General features: G+C 43.2%; 1 protein-coding gene across 1 annotated transcript in view; it reads left to right on the top strand.

Moving 5' to 3' along the window:
- The first annotated feature begins 7,363 nt into the window (after positions 1 to 7,363).
- Gpr156 (G protein-coupled receptor 156) overlaps positions 7,364 to 16,083 on the top strand; it is an 87,580-nt gene continuing 78,860 nt past the window's right edge. The window contains exon 1 of the mRNA XM_020162134.2: positions 7,364 to 7,585. The gene's annotated coding sequence lies outside the window, so the exon portion shown is untranslated. The remainder of the gene's footprint in view (positions 7,586 to 16,083) is intronic.

Genomic DNA, 16,083 nt, shown 5'->3' with positions numbered 1-16,083 from the left:
TGGAAAGAACACAACAACATTTGAAGAAATAATGACTAAAAACTTCCCGAATTTGATTTGTTAAAAAAAGAACTAAGTGCAATAAATACAAAACCATCCACATCTGTACACATCTTAGTCTGTTGGTGCTACTATAATAAAATATCAGACTCAGTAACCTATAAGTAATAGAAATCTATTTTTCACAATTCTAGAGGCTGGAAGCCCAAGATCACTATTCAGTAAGAGCCCAGTTTTGCTTCCAAAATGGCACCTTGTTGCTGCATGCTTCAGAAGGGATGAACACCCTGTCCTCACACAATGGAAGGAGACAGGGCAAGAAAGGTACTCCCTTCAAATGCCATCCCCTTGATCAGGATGCTGATCCCATTACTGGAGCAGATGGTGAATGATTTAATCATCACCAAAGGCCATATCCCTTCACACTGCTGCATTGGGGATTGTGTTTCAATATAAATTTTTGAGAGGAGACCATGATTCAAACCATAGCAGGACATGTCATAGTCAAACTGTACAAAGTCAAAGAGAATCTTTAAAGCATAAAAAAACAAATGGCTCTTCACATACAGGTGATCCTCCCTGAGATCCACAGCTAATGTTTTGTCATAAGCCATGAAGGCCAGCAGGTGCTGAGTTGACACATTCAAAATGCTGAGAATGAAAAACTCAGTCAAGAATTCTATGTTTACTGAAACTGTCCTTCAAAAATGAAAAAGAAGGGCAGGGGGAGTGGTTCACTGATAGAGCACTTGTCTATTCTGCATGAGGCCCTGGGTTTGATCTCCAGTAAAACACACACACACACACACACACACACACACACACACACACACCAAATACCTCAGACATTGCAGGAAACCAGAATTTTTTGCTTGCAGACCTGCTTCACAACAAATGCTAATGGCAGGCTGAAACAAAAGGATACTGGACAGTAACTCCAATCCACATGAGGAGACAGCATTGGCAAAACTAATTAGGCCAGCATGAAAGACAGTATATATATATATATATATATATATATATATCCTGTTTGTAACTCTTCTAGTGATTTAAAGTACAGCCCCATAAGGCAGTAGCTAATTATAAAACTGTTAATAGGCTTGTACACAAAACAACACAAACAATAGCACAAAGAAAGCTGCAAAAAATAGAGCTAATTGGAGTAAAATTTTTGTAGACTATTAAAATTAAGTCACTATTAATCAGAATTAGATTATTATTATTATTATTATTTTGAAGTACTGGGGCTTGAACTCAGGGCCTGCACCTTGAACCACTCCACCAGCCCTTTTGTATGAAGGATTTTTTGAGATGGAGTCTTGAGAACTATTTGCCCAGGCTGGCTTCAAACCATGATCCTCCTGATCTCTGCCTCCTGAGTAGCTACTGTTGGAATTGATAACCCTCCAGTGCTGAAAACAGAAACACAAGAGACAGAAAATCTTGACAAGGCAATTTTCTCTTGAGCAAGAGGGTGCAAGCCTGTGCTCACTCCCACTAAGCAAACACACAGCACAAAATGGATGACAGTGGCTCCTCCTTATATCCCTGATGCAGTTGTACCTGCCCCTCACCTGGGATTTGTCCAGGTCAAAGGTTCACAGTCTCCCTCGATTGGCTAAAAGGCTTGAGGGATGGGTTAGGGCATGCAGTTTGGCGGGCAATGGAGTTGAACAGAAATCCGGAAGGAGAAGTAAGGACCATTTAAACATGTGAGTCACCTAAGATGGTGACCTGAGGAATTTTTAAGTAATCTAAGAGGGTAACAAATACTTTGATAGAAAAGATCATTTTTCTTACACTAGGATTACACATGTGAGCCACCAGCACCTGGCAAGAATTAGACTAGTTTTAATTCAGATATTAACCACAATGCCCAGGGCAACACTCAGAAAATAATCAAATATATACACTAAAATAAACGGAATAGACTTGGAGACTTCAGTGGCTGAGATGAAGGAGAATCCTTTTAAGATACTGCCATCCTGAAACTCATGGTGTGAATTCCTGGGACAGGAGTCCATTTGTCCTAGTGAGCATCATGCCCACCCTTATTGTGGTCAGGAGAGTGTTGTTGATTCTAAGGTATTCCTTTTTTGGGGGCACTACTAGGGTTTGAACTCAGGGCTTCATGCTTGCTAGGCAGGCACTCTACTGCTTGAACCACACTTGCAGCTCAATATTCCAAATTAAAAAACAGACAAGAACATATATATATATGAGGCAAAAGGAGATCTATACATGTGTATATACATACACATTTATATGGAGAGGTTGGCATGGAAAGGTTAAGGAAAGCTGTACATTGTTTCACCTTTTAATTAGTTGGGAGTGAAGGGAAGAATGGTGAGGGGAGAGACATGTAAATACAGACTAGGACAGAAGGCATCTATAAGAAAACACAGCATATATGAAGTTATTCCATATATCCACGTGCATGTACCTAAAAGAGGGGCATAAAAATATCACTGGAAACATTAACAATGGCTGTTTCAGGCTGTGGGGGTTTATCCCCTTCCTTATACTTTTTGTATTTGAATTTTCACAGTAAGTACACAGTTTACGTGCAATCAAAAAGGTTATTTATTTAGAAATACGTGTGGCCAATTGCCTTAAGGGACGAAGATGAGTCAGAAACACACCCCATCTTGCAGGCACTAATGGTTACTAGAGACACAGGAAGACACAGCCAAACTTAGCAAGGACTGAAACAGTCACAGGATGATAGAAAAGAGATGTGGATTAATCTCACAGATCTGAGAAAATCCCGAACACTGCAAAGGACAAGGCACTTGGCTGGACATTGAAGGCTTGGGACAATTCAACAGGTAAAGTCAGGCATAAGGGAAATCCAGAAGAAGGAGACGTGTGCAACATAAGCAGAGGCAATAAAATCCAGGGCGCATTCAAGGAATGGCAGTTGGCTCACCTTGGGAGAATTAGAAGGCAGGAGGTGAGAGGACAGAAGGTTGGAAAGGAAGGCTGATTCCCCACTCTGAAAGTTAAGCCAGTATGACACCTGCACAGGACAGTGACTGCAGGTCTGTGTTGGGGGGCTGGAGGGATAACTTGCTTGTTTTGTTCACAGAGTGACTTTTCTTAATTATTTTTTAATTTTTTACACTTTTATTAGCATAAATGAATTGTGCAAAGGTGTTTGACTGTTATAATTCCATACAGACATGCAAGTACTTTGATCAAATTCTCCCCCTTTATTATTCTTTCTTATCCTTTTCCCCCCTCTTAAAAATAATTTTAATAGGTTTCATTTTTCTGTTTCCAAAAGTACTTAGACTATATTTACCCCTTCTTCACCCTCTCCTATCACCCTCCCCTCCCACTGGTACCTTCCTCCAAACAGAATCATTTTGAAGGTCTAGATTCTGCATATGAAGGAGAACATGCGATGATTTTCAGTACTATTCTATGACATAATTTCATTCCTCTTTGTGGCTAATACTCCATTGTGTATATACATTTTTTTTATCCATCACCTAGAGTGATCCCATACTTGAGCTATTGTGAATAATGCTACTATAAACAGGGTTATACCGGTATCTCTTACATTCCTTTGGATATATGTTCATGAGTAGTATAGCAGGATAATTTTTAAGGAACCCCATATTGATTTCCAGAGTTGCTGTGAGGCGGGCTATTAACAGGGAAAATAACCATCCATGGGACTCCCTTCTCTTAAGCAAACAGATATCCCCATGCTAGAGTTTTTTTTCCTACTACTTCTCCAGCCCCACCCTGAACCAACTCTAGAGCACTGAATCCCCTCCAAGCTGGTTGTGTGATAAGGCTGTGTTAAGCATACCCGCCAGCTGCACTAGTCCCAAGGACCATCCAGGTTTTTCCCACCTTCCAACTTGTGAATTGGTCTTTAAACAAAGAGATCAATGTTTCCATGCCACCTGGCAGGGGCCCACTGCTTTTCTCTTGTGATGCTTCCTCTTCCCTTTCTTCTTTTTCTTTCCATAAAGTTTTGCAATTTGTGTCCCTATCCAGTTCTCTGTTCAGGTGACACAAGAACTTGGGATGTTCTGGACTAGTGCCTTCTTAAACCACTCAGCCCAGTAACAGCTGCACTAATTTACATTCCCACCAACAATGTATGGGGTTCCTTCTACCTTCCCCATCCCATCTTCACCAGCATTTTTTGTTGTTTTCTTGATGATAGCCATTCTGACTGGAGTGAGGTAAAATCTCAATGTCACTTTGATTTTCATTACCTTTATGGAGAAGGATGTTGAACATTTCTTCATGGATTTAGTTATTTGTACTTATTTTGAAAACTGTTCATTTACCCATTTATTAATTGGATTATTTATACTTTTGGTATTTAATTTTTGGAGCTCTTAATATTTGCTTTGCAGAAACTTTTTTTTGTTTGTTTGCAGTATTGGGGTTTGAACTCAAGGCCTACACCTCAAGCCACTTCACCAGCCCTTTTTTGTGAAGGGTTTTTTCCAGATGGGTCTCACAAACTATTAACCTAGACTAGTTTGGAACTGCGAGCCTACTGATCTCTGCCTCCCGAGTAGCTAGGATTACAGGTGTAAACCGCTGGCATCCAGCCAGAAACTTCTTAGTTTGATGTAATCCTATTTTTCAATTCTTGTTCTTATTTTCTGAGTAATTGGGGTTCTATTCAGAAAAGCATTACCTATGTTCATATCTTCAAAGATCTTCCCTATGTTTTCCTCTAGTATTTTCAAAGTTTCATGAATTACATTAAGATGTAAGTACATCTTGAATTAATTTTGTACAGGATGAGAGATAGGGGTCTAGTTTCAGTCTTCTCCATGTGGATATAGTTCTCCCAACATCATCTGATAAAGAGGCTGTCTTTCTCCAACATAGGTTTTTGGAACTTTGCCAAAACTCAGATCACTGTAGCTGAGTGACTTTCTTGCTGGGTCTTCTCTTCTGTTTGATTGATACATGTCTGCTGTACAGTACCATGATGTGGTTCTGTAGGATAATTTGTATTGTCATTTCTCTAGCATTGCTCTTTTTGCTCAGAATTGTTTTGGCCATTTGGGTTTGTTTCAGCTATTGTGCTTTCAAATGAATGTTAGGATTGATTTTTCTCTTTCTGTGAAAAATAACATTGGAATTTTAGTAGGAATTGTATTAAATCAATAGACTGCTTTCAGTAGTTTACCCATTTTCACATAGTTGATTCTGCCAATCTATGATTATAGAAGGTCCTTATATCTTCAGTTTCTTTCTTCAGTGTTTTATAGTTTTCATTGTAGAGGTCTTTCACCTCCTTACTTAAATTTATTCCTAGATTTTCTTTAGGCTATTGTGAATGGGATTGTTTTCTTGATTTCTTTCTTAGTCTGTTCATTGTTGGTGTAGAAAAGCTACTGATCTCTTTGCATATTGATTTTGAATCTTGTTACTTTGCTGAAAGTGTTTTTCAGAACTAAGAGTTTTTTTGGTGGAGTTTTTAGGGTCTTTTAGGTATAAAATCATGTCATCTGCAAACAGGGATAATTTGACTTCTTCCTTCCCTATTCAAATCCCTTTTATTTTTTTCTCTTGTCTTATTGCTCAGGCTAGGAATTCTACTATTATATTGAATAAGAATGAAGAGAATAAACACCCTTGTTTTGTTCCTGACTTTAGAGGAAATGTTTCAGTGTTTCCCCATTTAGGATGTGTTAGTTATATGTTTCTTGTATTTCACCTTAATTTTGTTGAGGTATGTTCCTTCTCTTTCTAGTTTCTTCATGATAAAAGGGATATTAAATTTTATCAAAGACTTTTCCTGAATCTATTCAGATGATCATGTGATTTTTGCCTTTTATTCTATCATTTTATTTTGTCTTTTATTCTGATTTTTGCCTTTTATGTACTGTATTATGCTAATTGATTTGCTTATGTTGAGCCAACCTTGCATCACTGGAATGAAACTAACTTGATCATGGTGTAATGTGTTGTTGAATTCAGTTTGTGAGTACTTTATTGAAAATTTTTGCATTTATGTTCATTATGGAAAATGGTCTATAATTTTTTTGTCATGTTTTTATCTGGTTTTGATATTAGGGTAAAAGTGGCTTCACAGTATTTTTGAGAGTGACATTCTTAAGTCTGTGTTGATGGTGGGGAGACAGAATGCAAGAAAACCAGTTAGGAAACTATTAAAATGATTTAGCACAAGGTAGTCAAAGTCTAACCAAGAGCAGCAATTTGTGAATACAGAGAAAGGGAGGTACATAGGACAGGTCCAGGTAGAAGATGGAAATCTTCAGTGCCAGCAACGGAGGGCTTAGAGATACTCCAATCTGAGAAGCAGAACACTGGAATGGGAAGTGGGGACCAAGCTGTAAGGAAGATTCCAGTATCTTGTAGAATAAAGAGGGGGCATTAAGAATAACTGACTAGGAGCCTAGAGGAATTCTGAGTTAAAACACGAGGCCCAAGAGATCAGAAGGGCAAATCCTTAATCTCCAGCCCGGTTCTTGGATCTGAAGTGAGCAGTTGCTCAGAAGCCATCTTAAATCCAGGGACCTCCAAATTGAAGGATCAAATTGACCTCCTCAGGTTCTGCCCGTTCTAAACGAAAGGGTGTGGCTGTGCAGAATAAGATCTGGAAAGAACCCTACCATATGGTCAGAGTCAGGGTGGCCTTACTTGGCTTCCCCCTTCTCGCTCCCTCTACAACCTAGGGTTCTCTCAATCCAGTGGCAAAAATGTGGAATTTAGAGAGCTAGGGATGTGACTCAAAGGTAGAGCACTTGCCTATTAAATGCGCAGGATTTTACAATGAAATAAATGAAGAAATAAAAAATCAAACTGGATTCCGGGGACCCTCTCCAGCTCTCTGCCTCTATGACTTCCCCTTAAGGGTGTTCTAAACATCAAATCTCACACCTGTTTCTAAGTGACGGACAGTCACCTGGGGGGAACTCCTTTTTGCATTCTTGTTAAAAGTAGCATTCTTGTCCTTCTGATTAGAAAATAAATACAAATTCTATGCGAAGAAACTGGAGTCCCCAGAAAGGATAAAATTTAAAAAGAAGAAAGAAACGAAAGAGAAAAAAAGGGCAGGGAAAGGGGAAGGGAAGACCAATGGGTAAATCTCCCAGGAATGAGAGCATTTGCATGGAATCCCTCCAGCCTGGAACCAGGGCGGGTCTGGGACGGAGCCCGCGGCACCAAGGCCCGGCGGGCGCCCGGGATGCGCCCCGGGGGTCCCGCAGCGCCCCGCCTCCAGCCAAGCGCACGCGGGCCGTGGCGCGGGGCGGCGCCAGGGGAAGACGCGGGCGCGGCTGCCAGGCCCGGGGCAGAGGCGGCTGCCGGGCACCGCGCGCCGCGCACTCCTCAGAGCGGCCATGGGCGCCGGTCCCCGCCTCCGCCCCGCTCGCCCGCCTCGCGCCCTGCCAGCCCGCAAGCCCACGAGGGACCCGGCGACCTCGCGCGTCCCGCGCCGGGCGCCCGCCGGACGCTTCTCCGCCGTCGGGGACCTGGTGAGATGAGCACGGCGCGCTGGAGGATCCCAGATCCGGGCTTTGTGGACCTCGCTGTGGACACGGCATCCACAAAGCATCCTACAGTTCTTCGGGAGTGGGTAAGAAAGTCTTAGAAACTTAGAGGAACACTGGTCATTCATCAGAGATGTGACAATTTCGCACAGCCCTGTAACTGGTGTGAAGAGGGCCGGCTGTAGATATTGTGCTTTGTTGAATAAGCGACAAACTGCTGAGAGAGAGAAATCTGTAAACTTTTATTGCTCTGTGCTCTGTCCAACTGCCTTATTTCTGGGTGCAGAGGAGTCCCCCGGGCCCTGCAGCATCCTGTGCCCCGGCCAGCACAGCACTTTTCCCAGTTAAGTTAGCTCCAGCAAAAGTAGAGGTTCCAGTTAGAGCTCAAGGCACATAGGTGCTACTGCAGGATGCAACCTAAGTCTTTCTTTAAAATTGAGTTTTGTGAGCATTCAGGATAGAAGTCTGTGGGGAGAGAGGTCATGGCATGGCTACTCTTACCCTTCCTTGGGTTTTAGGTACATGCAGGCATGAGTAATAGGTAAATTACGCCCTCGCCTATAATGAAATGTCTTGTGCAGTTCTTTAACCCAGAGCATAGAGGATGACATGAAATTTTTGCATACCTAGGTGAAAAAGGCAGATTTTCCAGGTGGGGATTAAACACTGGAAAAATTGATGTAGCTGTTAGGCAGCAAGGCCTGCAAAAGAAAACTGACTTTTCTCCATCATTGGCTACATTCTGTCCAGCCCATCTCCCGGTAGCCTGGGTAGCAGCCAGGCTTTGAACACAGTGGAGTCTTTCATTGCAGCAGGTGGGGCAAATGGACATGCAGATAAATGGGCAGTGAGCAAATAAGCACTTGCATATGGGTGAAGGCAATTCGACTGGGGAGAGTAAAATGCTTTGGTAGGCTTTGTTTGACTTAGGCATCACTCTGGAGGAGTGGATACGTGTCTTGGGCCCCCATTTTGCCAGCTTCATTCCACATCAGGGCCACTTCTGTCTCCAGAGAGTTCCTTTGTTTTTCCCCTCTCTCAAGTCCAGCTTTTAGCTTCTCCCTGTTCCCCAATAAAGTCTAGTGTTGGTCAGACAGAGAGTAATGGTGCCTGAGGATAGAGAACCTCAAGTCCAGTGAAGGCAGAAACGTGACTGAGAGAGAAGCAGAAGGTGGGTGAGATGAAGCAGCTCCCAGCCTAGCAGGCTCTCGAGAGTGAAGAATAATGATTGAGGACAGGGAATACCTGAAAAGGAGAAGAGGGGCTTAACAGTTTGTTTCCTGTTGAGGGTTCAAGGAGTCTCCCCCCACACCCTGGGTTTTGTTTTGTTTGTTTGCTGTTTGGACATAGGGCCTTTCCAGATGGAACTGGAGGAGGACAAGGGCCTCTCTGAGTAGTGCCCTGTCTGTTCCCAAATTCACATTTTATCCTGTCCCTTGAATGTTTTCAGAGAGTAATTGAGAGCTGGGGAGAGAGGAAAGGAAGGCCAAATAATGAAACAGGGAACAACGTAGGCTGAAAAGTTTTGATTTGGTAGTTGAACAGAATGTTCTTCGGTCAAAAAAATCAGAGCCTTTATTTTACAGAACGGGCTGGGAACTTCAATTTTTATGTTTACTTGCTGATTAATTTGACTGATAAAGGACACTATCAGTGTCCTATCTATCTTTCCTCCTATCTTTTTTTTCCTCCAACATTTTATTCTGAAAAATTTCAGGTATACAGATTTAACTCTCTCTCTAACATGAACTGCTTAATAAAAATGAGGATTTAGAATCCAGATGTCTGTGATTCAGCCCTGAACAGAACTTGAATCAGAAGGTAGCTAAGAAATAGATGTATGAAGGAAATTAACATTTTGGGGGGAAAGATGAATTTTACTCTTCCAACTCTCTTCTCTAAAGAATCTTGGACAGATCTCTTAATTTCCTTCTTTTTCTCATTTGTTTTTAAGCTTAGGGTAGTTTGGGCACATGGTAAAGAGGTGAGAAATGCACGCACACATGTAGAGATAGCATCTAGACTTGTCTGGGTAACCCAGGCTGGCCTAAACTCCAGATCCTCCCACCTCGGCCTCCCAAATGCTGGAATTACAGAAGTATGCCCTTTTCCTGTCTTTAAGACATAGATTGTGTTATGTGACTCCCCTGGGTCATGCCCTCCAACAGCTTCCCCTTGAACTTCAAATAAAACCCAACTCTGCACCAGGACTTTGTGTCCTGCCTGCTTGGCCTCACTGGACCAGGTCCTGTCGCTCACTGCCCTCCTTGGTTTTCCCTCAAATACTGGCACTACTTCTTCAGCTCTCCAGGTCTTAATGTGACCTTCTCAATGAGATCTTTCCTGACCACCTGATCTAAGAACAGCCTTTGTCACTACCACCTGACTCTCCTTTCTCCTTCCTGGCACCCATCACTATCTGATACTGTATATCTGTTTCCTTGTTAATTGGGAACATCCCCCACTCCAATGGAAACTCCATGTGGACAAAAGATTTTTTTTAATTTCAGGTTATATTCCTGTTTGGCATGTGATAAGCAATGCATAACTACTTTTGAATTAATTAAATAATTGAATGGCACAAATAAGGCATTGTCTCCATAAGGGTTATGACACCCTTGGTAAAATACTAGAAGTCCTTCTAGGTAGTTTAGGTAATCAATATTTTATAGGTAAATGAAGATCTTGGAGCTCAGTGACCTTCTTTCTCCTCACAGCACTTCTGAGGTCTGTGCTAGAAGCTGGGCCAGTTTTGACAACACATCTCAAGCAAGATATACAAAATTTCAGCCCCAGAAAATTTCCTCAGGCCTCTTTCTAGGCACCCCCACTATCTAGAAGCAGTTCTGATTCCTATTATTTGGATTTTGCTGGTTCCTAGACTTCATACAAATGCATTTACATTTTGCTCTACATTGTATCTGTGAGGTTCATCCACGTTGTTGAGTATATTGTAGTTCATTTATTTTTATTCCAGGCTAGCATTCAATGTATGACTATCTTCTGCATGTTTATTCGTGCTCTTATTGATCGACATGTGGGTTGTTTCCGGTTTAGGGCTATTTCGAATGATGCAACCATCAGCATTCTTATAGGGTCTGCCTTCTTTTGAGTCCTAATACTTAATTTGAAAATCTTCCTCGTGCCACCCATGCCCAGAGATGTACGACTAGATGCTGAGGGCTGTGATTGAGATAACAGCCTGTGTGCCGCCCAGCTCCTCCGAAAACTGACCTACCTCCCACTTCCCCAGGGACAGCACCAGGAGCGGCTATGCCAATCATGGGGGGCTCTTGGGCACACCTTAAATGTTTTTAGGTCCTTGAAAGAGACACTGTAGAGTGTTTCCTGCCATTGCCAGTGTATTCCCGTCCACCTCTCTCAGCTTCTCCATTCCAGTACTAGTGAACGCTCATCAGCCTCTGAGCTTAATGCTACCAAGGTGTTTAAACATTCATAAGCAAGGGTCTTGTTCGGAGCCTGATAAAATATTTATGTGTTTCCATGGGGCATTGGTTTCCATCTAGCTCTCTCAAGGTGGTTTTCTAAGAGGTTTGCCATAACCGTGCAGTACTCAGATGGTGCGGCCTGAGAACATTGTCGGGTAGTGAACACAACCTCACAGAGCACCCCGCTTTCTAGGGATGAGGGAGGATGAGGACACGGAAAAAGGAGCACTCAGGGCGTGTGGATGGAACATGTGCTGTTGAGAATGGCTCTGAGAAAAGAAGGCTTGTTGTGTGGTAGCCTTCAGGGTGGGAATCCAGAGGAACAGTGGAAAGAACCTGTTAAAATGAGGAAGAATTAATTGAGGTGGGCTACCTGCCTTCTAAATGGAAGAACCCTGATGTGACGAGGGTTACATGAGACTACATCCGTATTATAATTAAATTATTATATCTGGCTATGGGTCTGAGGGTCGGGGTGGGGGCGGGGAGCTAGCTGGGATTTCCAGGTGGAGGGGACAGGGCCACTCCTCTGAGGAAGAAGTGACTTTTGTTGAGTTCTGAAGGAGGTGCAGAGGGCGTTCCTAGAAGGACAGAATAACTTGAACAGGTATCTGAGTGGGGGCCAAAGTGCCAGGGTGGGGTAAGTAAGGGGAAGGACACGGCAGGGTTGCAGTAAGAGGTAAAGCTGCAGTTAAAGGCCACCAGTGAAGGGCACAAGAGTGGACCTCGGTCTGTTTGTTATGGGAAGACATGTCAATTTTGACTGTTCAGATTTTGAGTCCCTCTTGGGGGGCGCATCCAGCCTCGGCAAGGACTTGAGGTGTGTGTAGCATAGCCTGTGTCCAGGCCAGTATAGAGGCTTTGTGCAGTCTGCTGTAAGGGGGTAAAGAAAGGAGGCTAGAGTCATTCAGTGCTGCCCCAGAACTGGCCAGAAGCAAGTCTCACCTCGCACCTTCCTTCCCGCAACAAACAGACACTCCACTCATGATGTCCCAAGTCACATGGTATCCCTACGCTGCGTGCTGTGTCCTGTCTCTGTCATGACCCCTTTTCCTCAGTGGGGGGAGGTCTAAATACCCCTTCATCACCTGAGTCCAAGTCTGGGCCAGTGTATTTCAGATGTGAGTTACTGGGCAACAAAAGGCGAAGCAATGAGGCTGGCACACCATCCCTCCAGAGCCCAGGCCCGCTGTGACCAGCCCACTGGGCTGGCACGAGAAGGACACTGGCAGTGGGACGTTCTGGTCATGTGCATGGATAATCCATGGACAGGGCCATCGGTCACCTTCCACCCGTGCTGTCCTTCCAGGCTGCAGGTTCCTATTCAAAAGTGGCCATACTTCTTAATAAACTGAGATAGTTACGTTTTAACCTGGAATGAAAATATGTAGGAGGGATGTTAAACGCACCAGTTATCTATACCTGATACTCATGATCGGAAGAGATAATTGTGGAAGTGAAGGTTCTAGAAGCTAGTCTTGAGTGCTCAGTGAGGAGATTTGTACATAAGCTGTCCCTCGGTATCTGTGCGGATTGGTATCTGCCCTTGGAGATACCATAACCTTTTATTGCTCATGTCTCTTATATAAAACGGTGTGGTATTTGCATATAACTTGCACATATCCTCTCATATACTTTAAATCATTTTTGGATTGCTTATAATCCCTAATACAATGCAAATGCAATATAAAGAGTTGTAATATTCTATTGCTTAGGAAATAATAACCAAAAAAGTTTGTGTATGTTCAGTACAGACATAATTTTCTTTTCCCCAATATTTTCAATCTGTGGTTGGTTGAATCCACAGATACAGGACCTGCAAACGCAGAGGCCATCTGTAAACAGATTATCCAGAAAGCTTCGGAGTTCTGATAGGAAGAAGAGGCTTCTTGGAATGAGGACAGGAAGTGACATGGGAAGGCCTTGTGGAAAACCATGATTCTCCCAGAGTCGTGATGGTTGGAACGGTTCCAACCATCCAACCATCTGTTGCAGAGGCATGGGTTCCTGGGTGACATTGGGAAAGTGTGTCCTGGGCTTCCCATTGCAGGCTGCCCTATTGGAATGTCAGACTGTGCACACTGCTAACTATCCATTCTGCTTTTCCAAGGATGTTTGGGAAGACCTTGAGAAAGAAGGTAGAAGTGAGGGCTTGATGGTGTGGTCTGGGCTGTAGCTGTGGTAAGGACCTGAAAGTGCTGGTGGGAGTCTTTATTGCCTCTAATCTTAAATATTCCTGATTTTCTTTGTGAGATAAACTCTGTCATGGTGGAGCCATGTGAGCTGTAATGTTTTCTCTGAACACCTGAAAGGGGCCAATGCTAAATTGAGTGCCTTTTCTGAACAGACGTTTTAATGATTTTGTGTTGTTGCCTGAGTCGGTAATGCTGCCTGCTTTTGGCTACTGCTAGGATAAACCTAGACCACTGGAGTGAAGAGGGAGAGGGAAAGCTAATGGCAGGAGACAGGAAAGGGAACAGAGTAGTGGCCTGCTAGGATTTTAAGTACCCAACTGAGTGAGAAACTGGGATGGAAGAAGATCAAATAACCACTCTTGGGAATCTCTCCATGCAAATCTTGCTGACTTCCAAAGCAGCTGTGAGGAGAAAGGAGAGGAGGAGGCAGGAGGCTGCTGCCACAGTCAGTCTGAGGCCTAACCCACAAAAACACAGGAGTGCTGGTCTCAGCAGCAACACTGGGTCCCAACTCCCCATTCACACCTCCATACATTCCCTCACTGTCGCTCATCACACTAGCTACAAATGTGAGGCGTTCATCTATACGCAAAGATACCCAGGTGCAGACCACTCAAAAAGGTAAACAATTCCAAAATAACAGTGGGAAGTTTAAAAACGAGTATTTTTCTTTTTTCAGTTTCTCGTGTTTTCCATGTTTGCTGTAATAAGCATGGGCTTCTATGATAACCAGGAGAACATTAAGGGAAAACCTATTAAAAGAGGTTAAGTAGGGATAGAAGAGGTGTGAGTGGGGGCGAGTAGGATTGTAGAAGAGAAAAAGGTGTTGGAAGAGGAGTGAATAATTTAAAAAGTTAATTTTTCACAGACTGCTAGCTTCTTCCTATTTGTCTTTATTTTTGGATGTCTTATGTCTCTCCCCCATCCCCTTAAGATCTGAAAGTGTCTATTGGGACAGAACCAAACTGTAAAACCTGAGCCAAGAATCATTTCTCCAGGGCCATTACCTTGGCTGGTGCCAGTAGGAGGGCCTCCAGGTGGCTTCCAGTGGTGCTCAAACTATCTTCCACCAAAGTGTTAACACAGACCTCTTCACCCTGGGTGGCAGCATCTCTCCCACTGTTCCAAGTTAGTTCCTACAGAGGCTGAGCCAGCTTTGCACTTTTCTCTCAAGCATGGAGTAGAAACCAACAAAGCCTGTGAATAGCGGGTTTTTCTCAAACAAAAGCCTGTGCTATTTTTTCGTCCACGACTTTGCAGGCCGCTCACTGGCTCAGCTGGCCCCTAGGGAAGCTCTGTGGCTGTGGCTCTGGAGAAGTAGATATGATTTTTCATTTCACAACCACTGGCTTTGTCCAGGGGCATTGTCAATTCTGTGTTTTAATTGGCTGCTGTTGAGTGACACAAGGTGAATCCTCTCTCTAGGAGCCAAAGTTATGATCTGCCTTTGTCCTCTAGGATCAATTAAAACCAAATGCCAGAGAACCACCTTCCCCATGGAACTCTGGGGGCTGGCATTACTTGCAGTTACGAAGTCTCAACAAATCCTTCTGAAATTTTAAATTTTTTACATTTCTAAATTATAACAACAATACACACCCATTATAGCAAGTTTAGTAGGAAAGCAATCTATAAGAAAATGTTATTGGATCGCCACTTTCTCTTCCATGTTTTGGAGAAAACTATTGTCAAAAATTTAGTGTGGGCCTAGGGTTATAGGTCAGTAGTACAGTGATTGCCTCACATGCACAAGGCCCTGGGTTCAATCCCCAGCACTGCCAGAAAACAAACAAAAAAGTTCAGTATGAATTCCCTCATGCCTTTCTATATTCAGACAAACAGATGTAGAGATAGTTTCTATTTTGTATGTAAATGGGATCATATAATACCAGTTTTTCTGTTTGTTTCATTTATTTCTGTTGTTTTAATACATACAATTGACCCAGCTTATTTCTATTCCCTACCTAATATTCCATTCTAGAAAATTCCAAAATTTCTCCCATTATTTCCTATTGATAGATATTCATGTTTTCCTCCAGAGTTTTTTGCTTATTTTTACACAACAAGTTTTGTCTCAATAAACCTTCCACATTTATCCATCCACTTTGGAGCTGCTGGAGGCATTTTCTGTGGTGCTAAGGACATAACCCAAGACCTTATGCCTGTCGGGCAAGCAGTTATACACTCCCAGCACTCGTACACTTTGGTTCTTATTTCTGTGGGAGAGGTTCCCTGAATTGGCATTTCTGGGCCAGAGGAAATGCATGCCATCTTGACTCTCACCATGGGTCTCCCCTCCAGCACTCATTTCCCTCCCTCCTTTGTCTTTCTCCCAGCTCTCCCGCGCCTTTCGCCTTTCTGCAGGAGGGCCTGCAGGGAGAACTCACTGTGCCAAGCGTGGATTATATGGGCTCAGTGGAGAGTGGGGTCTGCAGGATCCTGGTTGCATTGTCTCTCTTGTTTCTGGTTGGCCAAACTGTTGACAGTCCCCCTTGCTCATTTACTCCATGCTGTGGAGTGGAATTACACTTGGCCTTCATCTGTGGCAAGAGCATCTCAGGGTAGCATGCTGGGGGGAGGGAACTTTCAATCAGCTCAGTTACAGCACTGCCTGCAAGGCCGTATGTGATGTGTGTTTCTGTTCTGTCTTTTCTTTAATAGCTGTGCTGAGAACGGCTCTTCCATTCCCGGCTCAGGCTTCTCCCTCCATTTTGAGGATTTGGGATTTGGGGAATTTTATAAGTATATAGTTAATCAACTGTAACTGATTACTTGACATGAAGGTAATTAGTTAAGAAGGTAGGGGTCTTGGAGCTTAAGGATCAGTGCCAAGCAACAGATGTGAACATTTTTAAACAAATGATTTCAACAAACCTGGAGTTCAGGATGAACTTCCCAGGAGCATTTGGCTTGCACATTGAGTTTTGCTCTTGTTGGGCA

Source organism: Castor canadensis, chromosome 5 (genome assembly GCF_047511655.1).
Source record: "Castor canadensis chromosome 5, mCasCan1.hap1v2, whole genome shotgun sequence".
Lineage (NCBI taxonomy): Eukaryota > Metazoa > Chordata > Mammalia > Rodentia > Castoridae > Castor > Castor canadensis.
Note: the sequence above shows the minus strand (reverse complement) of the source record. Positions and strands in the feature narration are given on the sequence as shown.